Below are 27,822 nucleotides of genomic sequence, written 5' to 3'. Positions count from 1 at the left end.
TGGCCAATTCATTGTTTAAGCTCTTTAAAAAATTTAGATATAATGCACATATCATATAAGTGGCCATTTTAAAGAATACAATTAAGTGTTTTGTAGTATACTCACAAGGCTGTATATAACCATTGCCATTATCTAATCCCAGAACATTTTCACCATCCCAAAACAAAACCCCATACCCATTAGCAGTCACTCCCCATTCCCTTCTTCTCTCAGCCCCTGGCAATCACTAAATCTTTCTGTCCGTATGGATTTGCCTATTCTGGGCCAAATGATATTTGACAAAGACGCAAAGGCAATTCAATAAAGAAAAGACAGGCTGGATGCTGTGGCACATGCCTGTAATCCCAACACTTTGGGAGGCCAAGGCCTCAAGTGGATAACCTGAGGTCAGGAGTTTGAGACCACCCTGACCAACATGGAGAAACCCTGTCTCTACTAAAAATACAAAATTAGCTGGGTATGGTGGCGCATGCCTATGATCCCAGCTACTCGGGAGGCTGAGGCAGGAGAATTGCTTGAACCCAGGAGGCGGAGGTTGCAGTGAGCTGAGATCGTGCCACTGTACTCCAGCCTGGTGACACAGCAAAACTCTGTCTCAAAATAATAATAATAGTAATAATAATACAGAAAAGATAGTCTTTTCAACAAATTATGTTGAAACAATTGCTATCTCCATATGTAAAACCAGAACCTCTGTCTAAATCTCACGCTTTACACAAAATGTAACTCACAACGTATCACAGATCTAAATGTAAATATACAACTTTTAGGGCAGGCAAGGTGGCTCACACTTGTAATCCCAGCACTTTGGGAGACTGAGGAAGGACGATCGCTGGAGGCCAGGAATTTAAGAACAGCCTGAGCAACAGAGCAAGACCCCATTTCTACAAAAGATTAAAATAAAAACAATTAGCCAGGCACGGTGGTACGTGCCTGCCTGTAGTCCCAGCTACTGGGAGGCTAAAGCAAGAGGATCACTTAGAGGCCAGGAAGTCAAGGCTGCAGTAAGCCATGATCATGCCACTGCACTCCAACATGGCCAATAGTGAGACCGTGTCTCCAAAAAAAAATAAAATAAATAAATAAAAGTAAAAGATTTAACATGTAATAGGTTTATTATTATTAAAATTTTTTTAAATTTTTCAGTTTTAGCTTTTTTTTTTTTTTTTTTTTTTTTTTTGAGACAGAGTCTTGCTCTTGTTGCTCAGGCTGGAGTGCAATGGCACGATCTCAGTTCACTGCAACCTCCGCCTCCTGAGTTCAAGAAATTCTCCTGCCTCGGCCTCCCGAGTACCTGGGATTACAGGCGCCCGCCACCACACCCAGCTAATTTTTGTATTTTTAGTGGAGACAGAGTTTCACCATGTTTGCCAGGCTGGTCTCGAACTACTGACCTCGTGATCTGCCCGCCTCGGCCTCCCAAAGTGCTGGGATTACAGGTGTGAGCCAGTGCACCTGGCCAGTTTTAGTTTTTAATATAGTAACTATCAATAGATATAAATCCATGTTAAAGAATCTTTAGATTACCAATCATTTTTAAGATTAGTAAGAGGTCCTGAGAGTTTGGGAATGACTAGATTATGTAATAGAGATCTATAATCATTTTTTTTTACTATTAATAACCTTGATTTATGGTATATATTTGAATGAGTAAACACTTTTTAATACTCTACTATCTGAACTTTTACCAATCATTCTTTCAATAAACAAACACTTGACAAGAACCCTGACAATAGCTGAGGGAAATATGAGATGAGTAAGTAATGCTCCCTGGCCTTTTAGACAGGGTGGCAAAAAGATCTGATCTCCAGGGCAGCAAGACACACTACAGTTGAGAAGGATCCTGAAGCAAAGTCTGGACTAAAAGGAAAGGATGTCATTATTGATTAGTCGGTCTCGGAAGGATAATGGCAACATTCATCCATTCGACATTTATTGAGAACATATTATATGTTTTAGGCATTTTTCTTTAGAATAAATTCACAAGGAAAACCCATACAAGAGTGGACAATGATAAAAATGTGCAAGTTGGACAGAAGATGTACAAGAGGTAACTTATCTAATGAATCTGAGAAAGCTGAACTTATACCAGTAGTGGTACACACACACACAGAACTTCCAATCAGCTTCGCTACTCTTAAAAAAAGAGATAATCAGCCAGGCGCAGTGGCTCATGGCAGTAATCCTAGCACTTTGGGAGGCCAAGGCAGGCAGATCCGTTGAGCCCAAGAGTTTGAAATCAGCCTGGAAAACTTGGTGAAACCCTGTGTCTACAGAAAGTATAAAAAATGAACCAGGTGTGATGGTGCCTGCCTGTAGCCCCAGCTACTTAGGAGGCTGGACCAGGGATGTCGAGGCTAACTGCTTATGACGGCCTTCTCAAGAAAATGGGTGAGGGGATGACAAACAACTCTGCGAATGAGTAATCAAGGTTCAAGTTGTCATGATAATGGTTGTTTAAACCACTCATTTTGCCATAACTAATCTATGACCAGACCAAACAGAAAATACTGTACTTCTGGCCAGGTGCAGTGGCTGATACCTGTAATCCAGCACTTTGGGAGGCTGAGGCAGGATGATTACCTGAGATCAGAAGTTCAGGACCAACATGGCGAAACTCCGTCTCTACAGAAAATACAAAAAATAGCCAGTCATGGTATCGTGTACCTGCAGTCCCAGCTACTCGGGAGGCGGAGGTTGCAGAGAGCCGAGATAGCGCCACTGCACTCCAGCCTGGGAGGCAGAATGAGACTCTGTCTCAAAAAAAAAAAAAAAAAAAGCATTGACAGAGTCATAATAACTTAAACTCTGAGTACTGGCCTAAACTCTGACTACTGGCCTAACCAATATTAAGATATAACATTATTGGAAAAATAAAAGGATCTAACTGTGTATGTGTAGTAGAAATGAGATGGGCAGTGAAAAAGTTAAATCATCTTCCATAGTGGAAAGCTGGTAGATAATGACTAAAACTGAACAATTAATCAGCAGCAACACAAGCATCTTAGTTTGAGATATGGAGGTAAATACCAAAAGTACTAAAAGTGAATACTTCCCAAAGGATGAAAAATGGGACAGAGTGGAGAAGCCAGAAGACTCCTTTTTTAATAACAGCTTGTATATAACTATTAAACTTTTAAAATTATGTGCTGTTAAAACTCTAATAATAAAAACTAAATTTAAAAAGCAATTTGTAGAACTTTTTTTTTTGAGAGAGAGACAGAGAGGGTCGGTCTCTGTCACCCAGGCTGGAGTGCTGTGGTGTGACCTCAGCTCTCTGAAAACTCCACCTCCTGGGCTAAAGCATTCCTCCTACCTCAGCCTCCTGAAAAGCTGCAACTACAGACACATGTCACCATGTCTGGCTAATTTTTTTTTGTATTTTTTTGTAGAGATGGGTTTTACTATGTTGCCCAGGCTGGTCTCGAACTCATGAGCTCAAGTGATCTGCCTGCCTCAGACTCTCAAAGTGCTGGGATTACAGGCAAGAGCCACTGTGCCTGGCCAATTTACAGAACATTTAAATGCAGAAAGTTTTTCATGCCTTTAATCGCAGGACTTTTGGAAGCCAGGGTAGGCAGATCACTTGAGGTCAGGAGTTCAAGACCAGCCTGGCCAACATGGTGAAACCCCATTTCAACTAAAAATACAAAAATTAGCCAGGTGTGGCTGGGCATGGTGGCTCACGCCTGTAATCTCAGCACTTTGGGAGGCCGAGGCAGGTGGATCACAAGGTCGGGAGTTCGAGACCAGCCTGACCAACATCAGGTGAAACCCCATCTCTACTAAAATACGAAAAATTAGCCAGACGTGGTGGCATGTGCCTGTAATCCCAGCTACACATTTGGGAGGCTGAGGCAGAGGAATCACTTCAACTCGGGAGGCGGAGGTTGCAGTGAGCTGAGATCTGCCACTGCACTCCAGCCTGGTGACAGAGCAAGATTCTGTCTCAAAAAAAAAAAAAAAAAAAAATTAGCCAGGTGTGGTGGTGGGCGCCTGTAGTTCCCAGCTACTCTGGAGGCTGACGCAGGAGAATTGCTTAATCCAGAAGGCGGAGGTTGCACTGAGCGAAGATCACGCCATTGCACTCCAGCCTGGGCAACAAGAGCAAAACTCCGTCTCAAAAAGAAAAGAAAAGAAAAGAAAAGTGCGCTCTACCTTGGATGACAGAGCAAGACTCCGTCTCAAAAAGAAAAAAAGAAAAAAAAAGAACTTCTATTTTCTCTTTTTTCAGATGGAGTTTCACTCTTGTTGCCCAGGCTGGAGTGCAATGGCATGATCTCGGCTCACTGCAACCTCCACTACCCGAGTTCAAGCGATTCTCCTGCCTCAGCCTCCTGAGTAGCTGGGATTACAGGCACCTGCCACCACGTCTGGCCAATTTTTGTGTTTTTGGTAGAGATGGGGTTTCACCATGTTGGTCAGGCTTGTCTCGAACTCCTGACCTCGTGATCTGCCTACCTCGGCCTTCAAAAGTGCTGGGATTACAGGAGTGAGCCACCACACCCAGCCTAGAAAGTTCTTGTGTTTTAAATTAAAAACATAAAACAGTACATATGTATGATCCCATTTCTATTAAAAATGTGTACACATAAATAAATTATGCACAGAAAAAACCTGAACTGAAATTTACCAACTATGAACAGTAGTTATAAGGGCTGGGCATTGTGGCTCACGCCTTTAATCCCAGGACTTTAAGAGGCTGACACGGGCAGATCACTTGAGGTCACTAGTCTGAGACCAGTCTGGCCAACATAGTGAAACCCCATCTCTAATAAAAATACAAAAATTAGCTGGGCATGGTGGTGCATACCTGTAGTCCCAGCTACTCGGGAGACTGAGTCAGGAGAATCGCTTGAACCCGGGAGGCGGAGGTTGCAGCAGTGAGCCAAGATCATGACACAGCACTCCAGCCTGGGAAACAGAGCGAGACTCCATCCCCCATACCAAAAAACCCAGTAGTTATTTCTATGTAGTATGGTTATTTTCTGGTGGATGGGGGAATTCCTCTTTTGTAAATTTACTACAGAAAACATGTATTTTTACAATTAGAAGGAAAACTGGTTTTAAAAGATAAAATATTTAACTCTCCCATACATGGTCAAATGATTTTCAACAAGAGTCCCAAGATCACTCAAGGGGAAAGGAAAGTCTTTTCAACAAATCGTGTTGGGGAAACTGGATATCCACATGTAAAAGAAAAAAGATGGACTCCTACCTCACACCACATACAAAAACGTACTCAAAATGAAGCAAGAAACTAAACCTAAGAGCTAAAATTATAAAATTATTAGAGGAAGGCTGGGCACGGTGACTCACACCTGTGATCCCAGCACTTTGGGAGGCAGAGGCAGGTGGATCACCTGACGTCAGGAGTTTGAGACCAGCCTGGCCAACATGGTGAAACCCCATCTCTACTAAAAATACAAAAATTAGCTGGGTGTGGTGGAGCACACCTGTATTCCCAGCTACGAGGGAGGCTGAGGTAGGATAATTGCCTGAACCCAGGAGGTAGGGGTTGCAGTGAGTCGAGATCACGCCATTGCCCTCTAGCATGGGCAATGGAGTGAGACTCCGTCTCAAAAACAAAAACAAAAACAAAAAAACACCACAGCCAGGCGCAGTGGCTCACACCTGTAATCCCAGCATTTCGGGAGGCCGAGGTAGGCGGATCACCTGAGGTCAGGAATTTGAGATCAGCCTGACCAACATGGTGAAACCCCGTCTCTACAAAAAATACAAAATTAGCCGGGTGTGATGGCACAACAGTTCACTTCCATTAATATGGCCATTATAAAAAATAAATATGGCAGGTGCTGGTGAGGATGTGAAATCATGTGAAATGGCTGGTGAGCCATTCTGCATTGCTAGTGGGAATATAATATGGCACAGTTGCTGTGAAAAACAGCGCGGCAGTTCCTCAAATAACCAAACAGGGCCAGGAGCAGCGGCTCACACCTGTAATCCCAGCACTTTGCTGGGCCGAGGTGGGAGAATTGCTTGAGCTCAGGAGTTTGAGACCACCTGGGCAACGTGGCAAAACCCTGTCTCTACAAAATATGCAAATATGAGCAAGGCATGGTGCCGTGTACCTGCAATCCCAGCTACTAGAACCCAGGAGGCAGATGTTGCACAGAATGGAGATCGCACCACTGCACTCCAGCCTGGGCAACAGAGTGACACTATGTTTCTTAAAAAAAAAAAAAGAAAGAAAGGGAATTATTTTAATTTTTTTTTATTTGAGATAGTCTCGCTCTGTCACCCAGGCTCTGTCGCCCAGGAGCCACCGTGCCCGGCTGGGAATTCTTACCCATGCTAAAATGCAGATAAACCATAAAGACATCACACTAAGTGAAAAGATTCAGCACAAAGGGACTAATATTATATGATTCCACTTATAATAGGTATCTAGAGTAATCAAGTTCAGAGACAGAAAGTAGAATGATGGTTACCAAGGGCTATGGTGAGGGGGTATGGAAAATTAGTGTTTAATGGGTATGGAGTTTCCTTTTAGGAAGGTGAAAAAGTCCTACAGACAGACGGTAATGATGGTTGCAGAACAATGGAAATGTACTTAAGGCCACTGAACTGTACACTTAAAAATGCTTAACAAGAAAATCTTATGCATAGTTTACCATAATAAAAGGAAAGTTTAAATTTTAAATAAGACTACCAGGCACTCCTCAGATGTAACTATAAAAGCCAAATAATTTTCACTATCTCACTCTAAATTACCAGTGGAAAAATCATGGGACAAATGGTATCCTGGGTGGAGTCCTTCAGTACACTGAAATAAATCTAAGAATAGACCTGTCCCAATTAGGAACCGAACACTAGGAGAAAGACCAGGAATTCTATAAGACACCAGGTTTGGCTGACTGCTTCTAAAAATGGCTCTCAATGACCCTCAACTCCTGCTATTGATCCTTTCCCTTGAGTGTGAGCTGTATCTAGTGACTTACTGCTAATGAACAGAATACAGCAAAAGTGATAGGATGTCACTTCCCAGATAGGTTATAAAAGACTGTGACATCTATCTTGCTCACATTCTCTCTCTCTGGCTCTTTCCACTTTTTTTTTTTTTTTTTTTTTTGAGACGGAGTCTCACGCTGTTGCCCAGGCTGGAGTGCAGTGGCGCGATCTCGGCTCACTGCAAGCTTCGCCTCCCGGGTTTACGCCATTCTCCTGCCTCAGCCTCCTGAGTAGCTGGGACTACAGGCGCCCGCCACCGCGCCCGGCTAATTTTTTGTATTTTTAGTAGAGACGGGGTTTCACTGTGGTCTCAATCTCCTGACCTTGTGATCCGCCCGCCTCGGCCTCCCAAAGTGCTGGGATTACAGGCTTGAGCCACCGCGCCCGGCCTGGCTCTTTCCACTTACTTGCTCTGATTAAGCAAGCTGCCATATCACCCTATAGAAAGGCCCACATAGCAAAGAATTGAGGCAGCTTCTGCTAGAAGATTATATGATTCTGCTTATAATAGACCAATAGCTAGCAAGGAACTGAGGCTCTCAAACGAACTATACGAACTGAATCCTGCCAACAACCATCAGAATGAGCTTGGAAATAGATCCCTCCCAAGCTGGGCCTTGTGATGGCCGCAGCATACCTTGATTGCAGCCTATGACTGACCCTGAAACAGAGTATCCACCTGAGTCATACCCAAAATCTTGACCCATAAACATTGTGAGATAATAAATGTTGTTGTTTTAAAACACCAAGTTTTGAATAATTTGTTATCCAGCAATAGATAACTATATACCAGGTTCCTTTTTTGTTCTAGACTATGGATTATACCCGAAAAATTAACAACTTAGCTACGGTACCAGTACTGCCAATAATTATTTTAGATTTATTTTTTCAGTAAGACTTATAATAAAAAAAACTTGGTGAAAGAAAACTAGAAATTAAAGAAATTAAAGAAAACAGAAATTAAATAAATTCCTCCTTAGTAATATCCTTAATGACCTAACATAGGAAGTAAATAGCAGGCTAATGAATTCTGACAAAGATGCTAACTCTGGAGGTGTTGCCAAACAAACCAAAAGAAGATCAAAATATGAACAGAACATACTAAATAGAGATTAAATTTGTAAATGCAGAATAACATGTGGTGAAAAGTCATTTGAAAAAATTTGTTGGGTAGAAAAAGACTAAGAAAATAGCCAACAAATTAATAAGTAAACACTGACAATCCCCTAGATTATAAACTCCTTGAAGATGGAGACACACATCATAATCATTATCCTCTGCCATAACCAAGTATTGAGCTTTGCAGTTAATCAATAGATATTTGGCAAAGTTAATTAAAGGGCTCAAAATGAGACATCAAACTGTGTGTGTGTGTATATATATATATTATTTATTTATTTTTTTTTTTTGGATGCAGGGTCTTACTCTGTCGCCCAAGCTGTAGGGCAGTGGTGCAATCTTGGCTCACTGCAACCTCAGCTTTCCGGGCTCAAGTGATCCTCCCACCTCAGCTTCCCAAGTAGCTGGGACTACAGAAACACATCACCATGCCCGGCTAATTTTTATATCTTTTGTAGACACAGGATTTCGCCATGTTGGCCAGGCTGGTCTCGAACTCCTGGACTCAAGCGCTATCCGCCCATCTTGGCCTCCTAAAGTGCTGGGAGTACAGGCCTGTGCCACCATACTTGGCCCCAAACTGTATGTAACTTAAGTCATATGGATTCACATATACAAATAGAGTAAAAAAGATAAAGTAGAACAAAAATAAGAATAAGAGGCACAAAGGGAAGTTTTCTGTCGTTTTGTTTTGAGACAGGGCCTCACTCTGTCACCCAGACTGGAGTACTGTGGCATGATCCCAGCTCATTGCAGCCTTGACCTCCTGGGCTCAGATGATCTTCCCGCCTCAGCCTCCCAGGTAGCTGGAACCACAGGTACACACCTACCTAAATTTTTGGAGAGACAGGGTTTTGCCATATTGCCCAGGCTGGTCTCGAACTCCTGAATTCAAGAGATCTTCCCAAAGTGCTGGGGTTACAGGCATGAGTCACCATGCCCAGCCAGGAAATATTTTTTAAATTGTGTAGGAACTTCAAGAAACATAAGCCAGACCAAACAAGACTTAAAGAAAAGAACTCCCTAAAAGAGTATTATCTGAGATATTAACATAACACTACAGTAAGTTTAGTCTTCTAACTTGAGGAACTCCTCACAAAATAGAGATTAAGACCAGACTACTGTACCTAGATTCAAATTCTGGCTATTGGGCCCATTACTTAACTTCTCTATACCTCAATTTTCTCATCTATTAAAAAAAAAGGGGGTAATGACAGTTGCTGAGCATTAAAAGTTCTAAGATATATGTAAAGTGTTTATTCATCACAGTGCCTAGTTCACTGACTGTGCTTAATAAAATTAGCTGGGTGCGGTGGCTCACGCCTATAATCCCAGCACTTTGGGAGGCCAACATGGGCGGATCACCTGAGGTCGGGAGTTCAAGACCAGTCTGACCAACATGGAGAAACCCTGTCTCTTCTAAAAATACAAAATTAGCCGGGCATGGTGGTGCATGCCTGTAATCCCAACTACTAGGGAGGCTGAGGCAGGAGAATTACTTGAACCTGGGAGGTGGAGGTTGTGGTGCTCTGAGATCACACCACTGCACTGCAGCCTAGGCAACAAGAGCAAAACTCCGTCTCAAAAAAAAAAAAAAAAAAAGGTAATCATTACTTAACTAATTCTGCATGTTTCCTAACCAACAGAAGAGAAATGGTCACATTCACAGACATAATACTGTCCAAAGCAGGTCCTGTACCACTTAAATATTAAAGGAAATTATCATTTTTGCACAGAGGCCCAGAATTGAAACTATTATACAAATACTACTTATCAAATTCATATAAAAATATTTTTGTCAGCAAAAGAAAATTACCTTGCTAATATTATTACAAATTAAATTACAGCATTTGCATTGTTATAATTTTACTTTTAAAGTTATTAATAATAGAAAAACCCCTATCTTTCACCATACACAAAAATCAAATCAAAATGGATTAAAGACTTCTTGAATCTAAGACCTGAAACTATGAAACAACTAGAAGAAAACACTGGGGAAACACTCCAGTACACTGATCTGGGCAAAGATTTATCGTGTAAAAATCTCAAAAGCACAGGCAACCAAGGCAAAAATGGATAATTGGGATTACATCGAACTAAAAAGCTTCTGCACAGCAAAGGAAACAATCAACAAAGTAGACAACCCACAGAATGGGAGAAAATATTTGCAAACTATCCATCTGACAAGGAGTTAACCAGAATATATAAAGAGTGCAAACAACTCAATAGCAAAAAAATTAAATAATCTGATTTTTAAATGGGCAAAAGATCTGAATGGACATTTCTCAAAAAAAAAAGGACATATGGGCCAAGAGCAGTGGCTCATGCCTATCATCTCAGCACTCTGGGAGGCCAAAGCAGGAGGATCACTTGAGCCCAGGAGTTTGAGGCCAGCCTGGGCAATACAATGAGACCCCGCCTCATTAAAAGAAAAAAAAAAAACCACAAATGGCCAACAGGTATATGAAAAAATGCTTAATACCACTAATCATCAGAGAAACGTAAATCAAAACCACAATGTGGTATCGTCTCACCCCAGTTAAAATGGCTTATACGAAAAAGGCAGTAACAAATGCTGACAAGGATATGGAGAAAGGGGAACCCTCATGCACTGCTGGTAGGAATGGAAATTAGTACAGCCACTATGGAGGCAGTATGGAGGGTCCCCAAAACAACCAAAACTAGAACTTCCATATTATCCAGCAATTCCACTACTGGGTATACATCCAAAAGAAAGGAAATCAATACAGCAAACAGATATCTGTACTCCCATGTTTACTGCAGCACTATTAACAATAGCCAAAATGGAATCAACCTAAGTGTCTACCTGGATGAATGGATAAAGAAAATATGGAATATTATTCGGCCATAAAAAAGAATGAAATGTTCTTATTTGCGGCAACATGGATGCAACTGGAGGCCATTACCTTAAGTGAAATAAGCCAAGTACAGAAAGACAAATGTTATATGTTTTCACTCATATGCCAGAGCTAAAAGAGTGAATCTCATGAAGACAGAGAGTAGATTGGCGGTTTATCAGAAGCTAAAAAGGGGAAGGGGAGGGGGAAGAAAGGGGAAAAAAAGAATATAAATGTATTTATTGTTACTGAACTGTACATATAAAATGTAAAGATGGTAAATTATATTTGCATGCTTTACCTCAATTTAAAAAAAATTTTGGCTGGGCATGGTGGCTCACAACCATAATTTCAGCACTTTCGGAGGCCAAGGCAGGTGGATCACTTGAGCCCAGGAGTATGAGACCAGCCTGGACAACATGGCAAAACCCCATCACTACAAAAAAAAAAAAAAAAAAAAAATTAGCCTGGCATGGTGGCATGTGCCTGTGGTCCCAACTACTCAGGAGGCTGAGGTGGGAAGATTGCTTGAGCCCAGGAGGCAGAAGTTGTGGTGAGCCAAGATCATGCCACTGCACTCCAGCCTAGATGACAAAGTGAGACCCTGTCTCAAAAAAAACAAACCTTTTAAAATAAAGTTAATATAATTACTTGATCAAAAAGGAAATAAAAATAAACCAATGCCACCCACTATTTTTAGACTGGCAAAAGTACAGATTAGGACAGGCGAGGTGGCTCACACCTGTAATCCCAGCACTTTGGGAGGTGGAGGTGGGACGACTGCTCCGGAGTTGAAGACCAGCTTAGGCAACATAGTAAGATGCCGTCTGTACAAAATTTTAAAAATTAGGTGTGGTGGCATGCATCTATAGTCCTAGCTATTCAGAAAGCTGAAGCAGGAGGATCACTTGAGCCTAGGAGTTCAGAGTTGCAGTGAGCCATGATTGTGCCACTGCATTCCAGCCTGGGTAACAGAACAAGACCCTGTCTCAAAAAAAAAAAAAAAAAAAAAGTATGGATTAGTTCTCAAATGTGTTTTAACTTGAAGCAAATTTTGAGTACTCACCTATAGAAAAGAGGCATTATCATAGTTAATATCACAGAAGAAAGTATTTAAATTAAAAAGTGAGGACTTTTGTACACCTCTAGTAGGAATATACTTTGTTGTTGCATACTAATCGTCCAGTGTGCATGCTAAGGGAATGTACTTTGAAAATGGTATTGTACTGTATTATAAAACAAAGCTGAAGATATGCGTACCCTGTGACTGAGCAACTCCTTTACTAGGTATATATCCTAGAAATATCTTTTCCCTATGCACACCAGCAAACAGGTACAAGAATGTTCAGTCACGTTGTCCACAAATGGTAAAAACTACAAACAACCCAAATGTCCAGCAAGAGAAGAATGGATAAATTATAGTATATTCATCCAGTATATACATTCATATAGCAGCTTCTTACTGCTGCCGTAACAAATATGACAAATTTAGTGGCAAAACAACACAAATTTATATTCTAATAGCTCTAGAGGTCAGAAGTCTGGGCTTCTACTGGGCTAAAGCTCTAGGGAGAATTTATTTGCTTACCTTTTCTAGCTTCTAGAACCCACCTGAATTCTGTTTTGTTTTTGTTTTTGTTTTTTTGTTTTGTTTTTTAAGAGACAGGGTCTCACTATGTTCTCCAGGCTGGAGTGCAGTAGCTAGCTATTCACAGGCTCAATTATTACACACTACAGTCTCAAAGTCCTGAGCCCAAGCGATCCTCCTGCCTCGCCTTCCAAATAGTTGGGAATACAAGTGCACCACCAGGCCCAGCTTGCCTGAATTATTTGGTTTACCGCCTCATCCCCCACCTTCAAAGTCAGTAGTATAACATCTTCAAATCTCTCTCTGACCCTTGCTTCCATGTCACATCTCCTTCTCTCTCTCTGACAAAGTACATGCCTCCCTCTTATGAGCACCCCCTTGTGATTACATCGGATCCACCCAGATAATCAAGGAAAATCCTCCTCTTGCAAGAGCCTTAATTTAATCACATCTGCAAAGTCTCTTCTGCCACATAAGTTAACATATTCATGTGTTGGGGATTATGACATGAACATTTTGGGGGGCCATTATTCCACTTACCACAAAACTACACTAAAAAGAAAATGAAGAAAATATTGCTGCCGGGCGCGGTGGCTCAAGCCTGTAATCCCAGCACTTTGGGAGGCCAAGACGGGTGGATCACGAGGTCAGGAGATCAAGACCATCCTGGTGAACACAGTGAAACCCCGTCTCTACTAAAACTACAAAAAACTAGCCAGGCGAGGTGGCGGGCGCCTGTAGTCCCAGCTACTCGGGAGGCTGAGGCAGGAGAAGGCGTGAACCCGGGAGGCGGAGCTTGCAGTGAGCTGAGATCCGGCCACTGCACTCCAGCCTGGGCGACAGAGCGAGACTCTGTCTCAAAAAAAAAAAAAAAAAAAAAGAAAATATTGCTATACTGAACTATATGAATCTCACAAACAACACTGAAAAAAGTTAAGCAAGACAAAATAATATACACAGTATGAGCCCTTTTACAGATAAAAGTTCAAAAATAAGCAAAACTAAACTACATTAAATGGAGATGCAAATATAGATTGTTAAGTTTATAAAGAAAAGCAAAAACATTATCATCACAAATATCATAAGAATGGATAGCTCTGGGGTAAAGAAAGTAGGTGAAAGCCAGGCAACTTACACCTATAGTAATCACAGCTACTAGGGAGGCTGAGGATCACTTGAGCGCAGAAGTTTGAGACTAGCCTAAACAACATAGGGAGATCCCATCTCAACAAAACAAAACAAAAAAGGCAGGTGAGATCAGGAACGGGAGTCTGAGATGCTGGCAATGTTTTATTTATTGAACACTGGCTTTATAATTAATTATTAATTAAACTGCACATATATGTTTTATATACACCACGACTAATATAGCTTATAAAGAACAGTAACAGGCCGGGCGCGGTGGCTCAAGCCTATAATCCCAGCACTTTGGGAGGCTGAGACAGGTGGATCACGAGGTCAGGAGATCGAGACCATCCTGGCTAACACGGTGAAACCCCGTCTCTACTAAAAAATACATAAAAAACTAGCCGGGCGAGGTGGCGGACGCCTGTAGTCTCAGCTGCGCAGGAGGCTGAGGCAGGAGAATGGCGTAAACCCGGGAGGCAGAGCTTGCAGTGAGCTGAGATCCGGCCTCAAAAAAAAAAAAAAAAAAGAACAGTAACAAATAATAGTTATACAAACCAGAAACAGAGAAAGCCAGACATATAATAGATTAGGCAACAATAATCTAGCAATGTGAGAGACAGCAGAAGAGTGCCCCATCTACACAATTAAAAAAAGCCAGTTCACCTGTGAGTTGAGCATGAAGCAGAAATATAGGTTTGGAATAAAGAAACAACCTTAGAAGCATGCACACAATTTACATCTTCCTAATAGAGTACACATTTCTTGAGGTCAAGAGCATCTACGCATTCAATTCTACTCATCTAGCATCTAGCCTAATACCTACCATAGAACCTTTCACCTCCCATACGGCTGAATGAAATTAAATAGTCCTTCGGCAAATAACTGGACAGTTGATTTGAAAATTTAACACATGCTCATTCAATAAATTGTCATGAATACATGGAAGAGAAAAAAGAAGCATAATGCATAGCTTTGCCCTTAATGAGTTAACAATCAGGGGAAGAAAAATTATTATTTCAAAAAATAATTATTTCCAAAATAATATTTGAATGAGAACACATAATACAAAAACAGAAATTAACAGTAACTATCTGGGTTTAAAACGCAAAAAAATAGGGACTCAGCACCGTGGCTCATGCCTGTAATCCCAGAACTTTGGGAGGCCGAGGCACACGGATCACGAGGTCAGGAGTTTGAGACCAGCCTGGCCAACATGGTGAAACCCTATCTCTACTAAAAATATAAAAATTAGCCAGGCATGGTGGCAGGTGCCTGTAATCCCAGCTACTCAGGAGGCCGAGACAGGAGAATCGCTTGAACCCAGGAGGCGGAGGATGCAGTAAGCTGAGACTGCACCATTGCACTCTAGTCTAGCTGACAAGAGTGAAACTCCATCTCAAAAAAAAAAAAAAAAAAGTAAAAAATAGAAAAAGTTAACCTACATCAATTTGTAAGGGCCAAATGCATACAAAATATTGAACGGGGAGGTTGATACTAGCTAGGATTGTCATACAAAGTTTCTTACAAGAGGTGGATATGATTTGTAGAAGAGGGTCTGGTCAATTGCAAAATAGCCACATATTTCTCCCATTCCTGTACATACATCCCTTTGCAATGTGCCCTTGATACATATCCCATGGAGAGATAGGATTGTGCTGGGCACTGTGGCACATACCTATAATCCCAGCTACTAGAGAGGCTGAGGCAGGAAGATTGCTTGAGCCCAATAGTTTCAATCCAGCCTGGGCAACATAGCAAGATCTTGTCTCTAACAAAAGAGGTAGATCATTCCTTTGGTTCCTTTCTCCTTCTCTGAAACTGGGGTTGGCCATGTGACTTGTTCTGGCCAATGGGACATTAGCAAACATGACCCAGAATCCAGAAAAACACTTATACACTGGACTTGCCCTCTTTTGCTACTTTTGGAGCCCAGACTCATGAGAACGAACTCAAGCTAGCCAACTGTCTCATATAAATGAGAACAAACAAGACCAAAAAAAGTACTATTCAGCTGAGCCTAAACTGCCAACCCACAGAACAGTTAACTTATAAATAATCACTGTTTTAGCATCTAAATTTTGGGGTGCTTTGTTTCAAGGCAAAAGTTAACTAAGGAGGTATGCAAAGGCACAGAAGAGGAAATAAGCATAACATAACAAGCGCATGGGAAAATAAATGATAAGATTAGTCTACATCAGGGGTGTCCAATCTTTTGGCTTCTCTGAGCTACAGTGGAAGAACTGTCTTATACCACACATGAAATAAACTAACACTAACGATAGCTGATGAGTTAAACACACACACACATAAACACACACACTACAAAAGCTCATAATGTCTTAAGAAAGTTTACAAATTTGTGTTGAGCCACATTCAAAGCCCTCCCGGGCTGCATGCGGCCCATGGGCCACAGGTTGGATAAGCTTGGTCTATGTGAAAAGGGTGCTTATTGGGAGAAAGAATACATAGGCCTGAAAGGTAAACTGAGTTCAAACTGCAAAAACCAGGCTAGGAAGAGGATGGATATCATTCTGTTTCGGTCGGCAAGGTGGCACAGGGTGGGCCTGAAGGCACCCCTCCAGGAGCAGGAGGATGATATGATGTAAGAGGAAAAAAAGTCCACTTAGAAGACGATTACTATCACTGTTATCTCTCAGGCTAAAGGAATAAACTTCTCCTACATTTAGGAGGGAAACTAGATAATTCACCAAATAGCACAGTTTTATAACTGTTATATAGTTTATATAAGATTCTACTCTTTGGCCAGACCTGGTGGCTCACACTTGTAATCCCAGCACTTCGGGAGGCCAACGTGGGTGGATCACCTGAGGTCAGGAGTTTGAGACCAGCCTGGCCAACATGATGAAACCCCATCTCTACTAAAAATGCAAAAAAAAAATTAGCTGGGCATGGTGGCGGGCACCTGTAGTTCCAGCTACTCGGAAGGCTGAGGCAGGAGAATTGCTTGAACCCGGGAGGCGGAGGTTGCAGTGAGCTGAGAACGTGCCATTGCACTCCAGCCTGGGTGACAAGAGCAAAACTCCATCTCAAAAAAAAAAAAAAAGTATCTAAATTGTTATGTTTTAAAATAAAACAAGATCATGTGTAGAAACAAGTTTACAAAGAGTACACACCTGCTAAATTTTTCAAGGCATCTAATATACTGATAAACAACAGAAATAAGGTGCAAGGGTAGGAAAAGCCCAATGGGATTTTGCTTTTGTTTTTGTTTTTATCCCATAGATCTTAGCAAGAGCTCCTCTGAAGAGTTAGTAAAAAGAAATGAAGATTTGTAAAGAACTCCATTTGCTGATGACAAAAGAAGAGAAGGTAAGTTTATTCACCACTCATACTTCAACTGTTCTTTATAAACTTTCAGGGGAGGTAAATTATACTTCAGGCAACCTGCAATCTCTCTGAGCTCAGTAAATCTAAGTAAAATATCTATTAAAAGTAAAGAGAAGCTTTACAGGTCAGTATGGTTACAATTACTGACAACAAAATAAAAGTGTAAACAACCTAGTTTTCCTCTCCCTGGCTACCATACTAGCAACACATAAACAAATTCTTCCCTTACAGGAAGTACAGTGTAACTTACATGGCCAGATTGTTAAGGAAAACACTAAACATCCCTTGGGTAAACAAAATCTTTCCTCAAGTAAAATCTACTATAACCAAATCAACCGAGCAAAGCATTATGTCTGCGATTCCCACTAAGACAAAGAAAAATCAATACAGAACCTTTTCTGTATCTTCATTGCAATAACATTTTAAGTATATTAACTTCCTTTTTTTTTTTTTTTTTGAGATGGAGTCTTGCTCTGTCACTCAGGCTGGAGTGCAATGGCACTGTTTCGGCTCACCGCAAGCTCCGCCTCCCGGGTTCAAGCGATTTTTCTGCCTCAGCTTCCTGAGTAGCTGGGACTACAGGTGTGCGCCACCATACCCGGCTAATTTTTGTATGTTTTGTAGAGACAGGGTTTCACCATAGTGGCCAGGCTGGTCTCGAACTCCTGACTTCGTGATCTGCCCGCCTAGGCCTCCCAAAGTGCTAGGATTACAGCATGAGCCACCCCGCCTGGCCTCAACTTCCTTTTTTTAAAAACAGCAAAACTGGCCAGGCACAGTATAATATAATATATCCTAATCACTTGTACATTTAATGAATCACCTATAAGATGCTGGACCCTAGCTACAGAGACACTATAGCCATCTACTTGGAACGCCTCTTTCTTGTAACCATGGCTTGTACTCTGGCTTCTGGTAACACAGTCCTAACTTCTCATGGTTCAAACAGAGAGTGTGAAAACATAACATAGGAATTTTGTCAGTATTCAAGCAATTGAGGCTTGGGAGAATCCAAAGTAGAAACCCATATTGGAGGGAGAACGGGGACTCTTTAGGACAAAACTCTTCCAAGTGTTCTTGTGTTCTGAAAGAACTTGTCTAAAGCTGTTTCAGGGGTTGTGTGGACATTTAATTCCAAATAGCCTTTTAAATTTAAAAACATTTATTTTTTCATTATTTATTTAATTATTTAATGAATTATAGGGATAATATATCCACTAGCCTCTGAACCTGGTGAAGTATGTAGAATGAACTGTGGCTGATGAAACAGAAACTTCTTCCCTGAACCCACCTCTTGACTGTTAGGTCTGTTAAATGTTCATGTCTGCATCTTCCCTTCACAATACTTGGAACACTTGTAATTCCTTCCTCTGCAAATGTCTGCTTCCACTATTTGTAAGCTCCAAAAGTGAGTAGATTATTTATCTTGTCGGCTGTTAAATCTCTAACCCCTAGCACAGTAACATGGTAGATGCTTAGCAAGTATTCAATCAAGGAATGAGGCTACTATTATACAGTAATTCCCCTTATCCATGGTTTCACTATCTGCAGTTTCAGTTACCCATGGTCAACCACAGTCCAAAAATATTAAATGGAGAATTCCAGAAATAAACAATTCATATGTTTTAAATTGTACGTTGTTTTGAGTATGGTGATGAAAAAAAAATCCATAAATACTGAAGGTATATTGCAATATTACTAATCAAATAAACAGAAATATCTCCAGCTACATTTTGAGTGTCTCTCAAAAACCTCAACAAGAGCAAAAAGTGAATACATGACTACAGTAATTTTAAGTAGCATACCCTCAAATTGAAAAGACTATTTGCTATATATTTATAAAAGAATATTTCCTATATGAGTTTTTTTTAAGTGTGGAAAGAAGTAAGCTATAGCTATATTTTCCATAATTCTCAAAGACTTTTTATTTTGCTGATCAACTCAGTTCTTACTAGTTCAATAATGATCATAAACACTTTCCCTTGTCATATATTTTTATTTAAGAGATGGGGTCTTGCTCTGTCACCTAGGCTGGAGTGCAGCGGAGCAATTACAGATCACAGCAGCCTCAACCTCTGATCCTCCCACTCTGTCTCCCTAGTAGCTGGAACCACAGGTGTGAGCCACCATGCCCGGCTACATTTTTGTTTGTTTGTTTTTTGTAGAGACAGGATCTCCCTGTGTTACCTTGGCTGGTCTCAAACTCCTGGGCTCAAGTGATCCTCCTGCCTTGGCCTCCCAAAGTGCTGGGATTACAGGCATGAATTGTTTTTTTTAAAGCAGCAAACGTTTATTAACTCACACAGTTTCTGAGGATTAGAATCTGAAAGTGTCTCAGGTAGGTGGTTCTGGCTCAGAGTCTCTCATGAGTTGCAATCAAGCAGTCATCTGGATATATGCTACTTTTTAAAGTCATAAAGCATATAAAAAAATTGGCTGCCCCCAACCAAAGTGAAATTTAAATTCCACGATCACAGCTAACTCGGATCTGTAATATTCATTTACTGTGAAAAACCAATAACTTATTGTTGCCATATTTTTAATGCACTTTTTAGAAGTAAAATACCCTCAAAAATTGTCTAAATTATACAAACTTCCCTTCTAGTATTACATCTAAAGATATTTGAAGCCCCACATAATTGAGTTCAATTTGCTAAAGCAAATGAGGTCTAACCTCATGAAGATTTCCTGAAGTATTAAAATAATCAGCACTTAAAATCAAAAGAAGATACAAAAAACTGAAGTCATATATAATGCAGTAGAGAATTTACTAAATTATGTATTAACCATAGTACAAGATAATGAGCAAGATATATTATTCTCAGTCAGCCCCCTACCAATGTACAAATTTGCATCAACTTGATATTACATATTAAATTAATGAAGTTACGGACTTTAATTTCTTCTACGTGTCTAAAACTGGAAGAGGGGAAAAAGCATTTCCTAACATTCTATCATAAAAGAAAAATGTTAGAGAAACTTTCCTTTAAAATCATGCTTCATATGTCCCTTTCCGAGTCTTGATAAAATGTTATCATATAGGAAAACATAAGCTTCTAAATCAAAGATTTCCTTCAATGTTTTCAATTTGCATAGATCACAATATAACATACACTTATTAATCTTGTATTTGTCATCATTACTGCTTCTTTAAAAAAAAAAAAAAAGGAAAGAAAGCCAGCAATACATAGCATTCAATTCCCTCGATAAGTTAAAATCATTTCCTCCCTCTATCCCCAAATGGACGTTATTCTATTCCATTTAGCCAAAAGTACACAGCCAACATACCTTTGTGGTATACTGTGGCAAATCAGGGTTTAGATACCAATGCAACTGTTATGAATGGCTCAGAACCAAACATTGTAACAAAACACACTGAGTGGATCCTCCCTCTGCGTGTGTGTGTCTACATGTGCCCATTCATAACATGACCCTCCTACACACACAGAAACTCAATTTCTACTGAATAACAAAACATCTTCACTTTATTAAAAGTGTATAATAAAACTGTCCTCTTTAGTGTTCAAAGAAAGAACAAGTTCTAAAGTGATTAGAGAGAAGAGTTAATACCATCATTGCTGCTACCCATCAACTTTAATTCAAAGTACAACTCAATGTCATTTTTACCTCTACTGTAGCCTCGACGGAAACAAAATTAACTTCGCCGTAGGATAAAGTATCCTGGCATCCCAATGGATTATTTACTTCTCTGATTTGACAGAACATATACGTGGGTCTTTTGTCCCTCCCACAGCATCCCAGGGTGTCAACATCATCTCTGTCAAAGCAAATGACGAGCAAATCCCTCAGATCACTACTTCAGCACCCTAAGTACGAGAAAGTCGCGGCCTTCACTGTCGTTACAACACAGCAAACAGATTCCGTAGTCCCATGTTCCTTTCCATTATAGTTGGGGAGGTGGGTGGGAAATAAGCGCTCAGATTTCCTAGGAATCCTTCGTGTTCGGTGCTGGTACCAGGAGTGGCATAAGTACAAGTGATATGTGGGTCACCCACAGAGAGAGACGCAGAACGAAGCTTCATGACCCTCCAAGTTCAGTGAAGACACCCAAAGCCTCGGGCAAAACGGGGCGGCAGCCTTCGGGGAAATGGGGCAGAACCAGAACGATCTCCGAGATGGAGAGTGACGGGGTCTGGCACGAGCCCGGGGCTTGCAGCGACCTGAGAGTCCCCGGTACCCCTCCCCTCCTCAGCAGGCTCGGTCACTCGGCGAGGGGTGCGGCCGGAGGACGGGGTCGGGACTGGGGGAGGGCGGCGCCCTGGGGGGTTGGGGGGGTGTGTCCTACCTGGGCCGTGGCGGACGCAGGGGTTTCTGGAGGAGGGCTCTGGTCCAGCTCAGGACCGGGACCGGGGGGGGTTAACCCTCAGCAGGCGGGACCGCCACTGCCTGCCCATCCCCCGCCGCCGACTGCGGCGGGACCCGAGCGCGGCTTCCAGGGCCGGCCGGCTGGGTAGTTCCCTGGGGTACCGTCCGCGTTTACTGGCGGCGGCGGCGGCTGCTGCTGTTACTGCTGCTGCCGGCTCCCCCAAGCCGCTGCTCTTGTGCCAGCACCTGCTCCCCCTCCTGCCGCCGCCGCCGCCTCGTCCCCACCGCTCCCATCGCCGCTGCGGCGACTACTGCAGCGCCCGCTGACCCGACCCGACGTTATTCTCCCCCCCTCGTAACCCGACACAGCCTAGCCCACCTGCCCTGCCAGCGCGCACGCCCACCTCTCCGCTACAGGTGCTGATTGGAGAGTGCGTTCCGAACTCGCAGCGTCGGTTGGCTAATCCCATTGCCTATCACGAAGGGGGCGGAGAGTCGGTCAGAAACCGTCTCCGCCCCCCACCGGAGAATTGCCGCTATCTTCAGGTTTGCCTGAGAGGGCGAGTTACCGGGAAAGGAGCATCACAATGGCAGCGCGCATGCGCCTAGGAATTCTGGGCCTCGTAGTTCCAGCCACAGCCGCAACTCCCCGCCCGTCCCGAGGAGAGAAGTAGGGCTTCCGAGACAAGTAGTTTGCGCACATAGGTGTTTTCCTAGCGTGACAGTTAAATTCATTATAGAGGGATGGTTGGGACCCCAGGGTTGGGCTTTTCGGAATAAAATCGGAAATGCTTTGTCACGATACGAAATTACACACTGAGGCAGTCGCGATGAAGGGCCCAAATCGTGAGGCCCTGCAAGCCTTAAGGATCCATCCTCTTCCTCAGCGTCAGCGCTGCTAGGATCCCGCAAATTGGCGCCGTCCCCAGAACCGCCTAACGTGAAGCTAATCATCTTTGGGGGACCGGAGAAGGGCCTTAGGTGTGACGAGGAAAGGAGATGGGCACTTCCATAAACGAATGTCAGCCTAGAGACCGGAGTGTCCTTACGGTTTCCCAACCCAAGAGCAAGATTTCATTCCCTCTGTGAAACCAGCTAAAGACTCAATGAGCAGCCCCGGTGCACACCAGTGTGCGATGCTAAGCAAGTGTATGCGGGAGGTGCTTAAAGCCTTTCAAAGAAAAGCGAGGAGGGCGGAGCAAGGACGCTGTGCAGGATGCGTTTCTATTTAGTGTGGTGTCAGCCGCTTTGGTGGAGGAAAACCTTAAGATTAAGCACCTCTCCCATCTTTGCCCACCAATGTACAGTAGAGAAAACCCATTAAAAACCCTAAACAGCTTTCTTAAGGTTATAAAACTAATTAGTGGCAAAATGAAAACTCAGGTCTCTCATACGCCCCACATCTAATGTTCTTTCTACTTAAGAATCACAATGATCCCCAGGGGTCTGCCATGGATGGAAAGAATGCAATGAATTATGAACTTCATCTTTATTTTAAATCCTTTTCTTCACTCAAGTGACATTGTCATTAAAGCTGAGTAAGAATATAGAAAGGTAAATGACTAATCCTATATTCAGTCTTGGAATTGTTCCTATAGAATCTGTTTCTTCTTATTCAGGAAGTACCACAGCCTCTTGCCATTCTTTTTAAAAACAGCAGGCGTCTCTACTATCTGTCATGTCCAGATCCTTGGATTAAAAGCAGGACAAAATGTATATTAAAGGCAAGTGATGATGCAGCTCATCTTGTTCTATGCAAACATAAAGATGTTGCCAAATTGTTTTTTATTTCTACTGATTAAAACCATAAGTTACTTTTTCCATTACTATGTCTAATAGAGTATTTCATTCATTTCAGAATATTGGCCAATCATGTAATTTGAATAAGAAAACATTAGGGTTTCTGTAAATATTTTTCTTTAAAATTAAAGAAGTTTATAGGAGCCAGGCACAGTGGCTAATGCCTGTAATCCCAGCACTTTGAGAGGCTGAGGTGGGAGGATCACTTGAGTCCAGGAGTTCAAGACCAAACTGGGCAATGTAAGGAAACTCCTTCTGTTAAAAAAAAAAAAAAATTATCATGGAAACATGGATTTTAAATTTTTTTCTAATTAGCCAGGCATGGTAGCATGCCCCTGTAGTCTCAGCTATTCAGGAGGCTGAGGCAGGAGGATCAATTGAGCTCAGGAGTTCAAGACCAGCCTGGGCAACATAACAAGACCTTGTCTCTACACACAAAAAATTTTTAATTAGCCAGCCTGTCTCTACCAAAAATACAAAAATTAGCCAGGTGTGGTGGCGTGCACCTGTAGTCCCAGTCACTTGGGAGGCTGAGGCAGGAGGATTTCTTGAGTCCTGGATGTCAAGGCTGCAGTGAGCTATCATCACATCACTGCACTCCAGTCTGGGAAACAGTGATACCCTGTCTTTAAAAAAAAAAAAAAAAAAAAGTTTATAGGGGAAAAATGTCCAGATTCATTGAAATTAGGCTTAGCAACAAAAGTTTCCCCTTTTCTCTAGTCTTTTCCATTTAAGAATTATTGAGCTGTCCCCAGAGACACTCTTTCAGTCAGACTAAATGTCAATGTAATACGTTATTCAAGAGCTGGTACTGGAGTTTAGGAATCCCCTTTGAGATATAGATATAGACAGATCTGAATTATATATATTTAAAACTCAGATATATATGTATATATCTCTTTTAAGAAATAAGCTGGGCCGGGCGCGGTGGCTCAAGCCTGTAATCCCAGCACTTTGGGAGGCCGAGACGGGTGGATCATGAGGTCAGGAGATCGAGACCATCCTGGCTAACACGGTGAAACCCCGTCTCTACTAAAAAGAATACAAAAAACTAGCTGGGCGAGGTGGCGGACACCTGTAGTCCCAGCTACTCGGGAGGCTGAGGCAGGAGAATGGAGTGAACCCGGGAGGCGGAGCTTGCAGTGAGCCCAGATCGCGCCACTGCACTCCAGCCTGGGCAACAGAGCGAGACTCCGTCTCAAAAAAAAAAAAAAAAAGAAATAAGCTGGGCCTAGTAGCTCACACTTGTAATCCCAGCACTTTAGGAGGCCAAGGCAGGAGGATCCCTTGAGCCCTAGAGTTGGAGACCAGCCCTAGCAACATAGTGAGACTCTATTGCTACAAAAAATATATATTTTTAATTAGCTGGCCCCTGTAAATCCAGCTACCCAGGAGGCTAAGGCAGGAGGATTGCTTGAGCCCAGGAGGTCGAGGCTGCAGTGACCTATGATTGCACCACTGCACTCCAGCCTGGGTGACAACACAAGGCTCTGTCTCTAATAAATAAATGTGGTAGCCAGCCTTCTGGATGGCCCCCAATGTACCTCACTTACTCTCGTTCTTATTTATTCCTGTCCATACTGAATTGGACTGACCTGTGTAACTAATAGGATTTTCCAGAAATTATGGTGTGGGAATATCAAGGCCAGGTTATAACAGACATTGTAGCTTCTGCCTTATGCCTTCTTGGATCACTTATTTTGAGAGAAGCCAGTTGTCCTTTCCCGAATATACTCTAGCAGTCCCATGCAGTGGTCCCCTGGCGAGGAACTGAAGCATCACATCAATAATCAGCACCGGTTTGCCATCTATGTTAGTGAGCCATTCTTAGAAATGAATCCTCCAGCCCCAGTCAAGCCTTCAGATGACTGAAAGCCCAGCTGGCTTCTTAACCACCACCTTGTGAGACACTCCAAGCCAGAATCACCCAGCTAAGTCACTTCCAAAATGGAGACCCACAGAAACTATGTGATATAGTAAATGTTTACTATTGCTTTAAGCACTAACTTTTGGGATAATTGGTCATGCCGCAAGAGATAACTAATAAAGTAAGACGTGGGAAAATAAGAGACAGGAATAACTCAAGTCTAAGGATGTGTCCCTGGATAAGTCTAAAGGAATCAGACAGATTCTAGGATCAGTCTTACAGCATATGCAAAGATATGATGTCCAAAGTTCAGATTTACACTGAAAAGTCCCTACACAGGATATAAAGCCCCTTTCAACACAGCTTCTTCTCTCCTAGCATGAAATAAATAACATATTGAAGAATCTCTTTCTTCTATTCCTTTCCTTTATTTATGTCCTCTTCTGCCTATCTTTAGGTATCACTTTGTAACCTTCTTCCCAGAATCCAAACAGAAAAGGATCTAGATGTGTCACTTACATCAAATTGTTATTGGGACAGCACCCCAGTGTGAATCCGTGTTCAGCTCAAGGAAAAGAGACCTCTGCCCTTTTCTCTTTCTGTCTCTCTCTTTAGAAACACATCTCAGAGTTGCACACGAGAAGTGGGTAAATTATATGATATGTTAATTATATCTCAATAAATCTCTTTTTAAAAACTCAGTTCACAGTGCTTTGAAACATGAAACTCAATCGTGAACTGGTGCTCAAGCACTTCGGAAAACCAGCAAGCAGCCTTGTTTTTCAGTTTTTCATCAAATCAGTTTCTATTTGAACGTTACTTAAACCACAAACAAAATCCCCGTAAGCAAGATTTTTTGCTTTTTTGTGAGACAGTCTTGCTCTGTCACCCAGGCTGGAGTGCAGTGGTGCGATCTCAGCTCATTGCAACCTCCGCCTCCCAGGTTCATGCCATTTTCCTGCCTCAGCTCCCAGAGTAGCTGGGACTACAGGCGCCCGCCACCTCACCTGGCTAATTTTTTGTATTTTTAGTAGAGACGGGGTTTCACCGTGTTAGCCAGGATGATCTTGATCTCCTGACCTCATGATCTGCCCGCCTCAGCCTCTCAAAGTGCTGGGATTATAGGCTTGAACCACCGCACCCGTGCCCCCGTGCCCGGCCCCCAAAAACAAGTTTTTATAGAGCCTACTAATGCCATCTACTCTGATAGGCACTGGGCAAACAAATTTGAATAAATTCAGTCCTGTCCCTCAGGGTTTCACAATGTAATGATTAGCAAACATGCAAATCTTACTATAATACATTGTAATAACTGCTGTAAGAGAGGTATACAGCATATAAAGATACTCAAAAGCCAAATCCTTGGGGTTCTCTGAGAGCTTTATTTCTTTAAGCCAGTGTCAGCTGCATTCATATTTCGACAGAAAGGCATTCACATCACATATATTCACTAACTCAAGTGTTTGTGTGTTTTTGAAAAGCTTATTTTTAAGTAAAAGGATTTTTTTTTTTTTTTTTTTTTTTTGAGATGGAGTCTCACCTTGTCACTCAGGCTGGAGGGCAGTGAGACAATCTTGGCTCACTGCAACCTCCACCTTCCAGGATCAAGTAGTTCTCTTGCCTCAGCCTCCCAAGTAGCTGGGATTACAGTCGTCTGCCAGCATGCCAGAATAATTTATGTATTTTTAGTAGAGACAGGGTTTCACTATGTTGGCCAGGCTGGTCTCGAACTCCTGACCTCGTGATCCGCCCGCCTCAGCCTCCCAAGGTGCTGGGATTACAGGTGTGAGCCATTGCTCCCAGCCTTGATTTCTTTCCTTTTTTAAAAAAAAAAAAACAGAGTCTTGCTCTGTCACCCAGGCTGGAGCGCAATGGCACCATCTTGGCTCACTGCAACCTCCACCTCCTAGTTCAAGCGATTCTCCTGCCTCAGCCTCCCGAGTAGCTGGGACCATAGGTGTGTGCCACCACACCTGGCCTTGATTTCTAATTTTTGTATTTTCAGTAGAGACAAGGTTTCACTATGTTGGCCAGGCTGGTCTCGAACTCATGACCTCGTGATCCACCCGCCTCAGCCTCCCAAGGTGCTGTGATTACAGGCATGAGCCACCGCACCCGGTCTTGATTTCTAATTAAAGAAATTTCAAGCAAAAAGAATTAGGTAAGAGAAAACGGTGTTGAGGGGGCAAGGCAAAAAAAACTCTCAATTTGGGAGATATGAGTTTATTCTCTTTTAACCTATTGATTATCAATTGTGTTTAATGATGATTAAAATAGACCATAATATCAGAGAAGATTGACATTGATTAGACCTAGTAAAGTGAGAAAAGAAACTAAGAGTTTACATTCACAAAGTAATTCTAATTGTAGTTATTTCTTGATCTGCTTCCCATTTAGGCCTTTTATGAAACAGAATAATTATATCATTAACCGTTAACTTTTTGAAAGTCTTATTAGAAGAGTCAATTATAGCTATACATATTTGCCGTAGTTTTGTTGCAAAGATTTTTTTTTTTTTTCGGAGACAGAGTTTTGCTCTCGTTAGCCAAGCTGGAGTGCAATGGCGTGATCTCAGCTCACTGCAACCTCTGCCTCGCGGATTCAAGTGATTCTCCAGCCTCAGCCTCCCTAGTAGCTGGGATTACAGGCTCCCGCCACCACGCCCAGCTAATTTTTTTGTATTTTTAGTAGAAACGGGGTTTCACCATGTTAACCAGGCTGGTCTCGAACTGTAGACCTCAGGTGATCCGCTGCCCTCGGCCTCCCAAAGTGCTGGGATTACAGGCGTGAGCTACCGTTCCCGGCCCCATTAATAT

At 42.2% G+C, this 27,822-nt stretch overlaps 1 protein-coding gene across 4 annotated transcripts in view; it reads right to left on the bottom strand.

Moving 5' to 3' along the window:
• The window catches only part of LOC105491561 (tau tubulin kinase 2), a 176,272-nt gene extending 154,383 nt beyond the window's left edge, over nt 1-21,889 (bottom strand). For 2 of the 4 annotated variants that reach the window (XM_071067021.1, XM_071067019.1), the window contains exon 1: nt 21,320-21,456. The gene's annotated coding sequence lies outside the window, so the exon portion shown is untranslated. Of the gene's footprint in view, nt 1-21,319; nt 21,457-21,718 lie in introns of those variants that run through there. The other 2 variants (XM_024796302.2, XM_071067020.1) reach the window with 2 other exon arrangements.
• Nucleotides 21,890-27,822: the final 5,933 nt, after the last annotated feature.

Source organism: Macaca nemestrina, chromosome 7 (genome assembly GCF_043159975.1).
Source record: "Macaca nemestrina isolate mMacNem1 chromosome 7, mMacNem.hap1, whole genome shotgun sequence".
NCBI classification, from domain to species: domain Eukaryota; kingdom Metazoa; phylum Chordata; class Mammalia; order Primates; family Cercopithecidae; genus Macaca; species Macaca nemestrina.
Note: the sequence above shows the minus strand (reverse complement) of the source record. Positions and strands in the feature narration are given on the sequence as shown.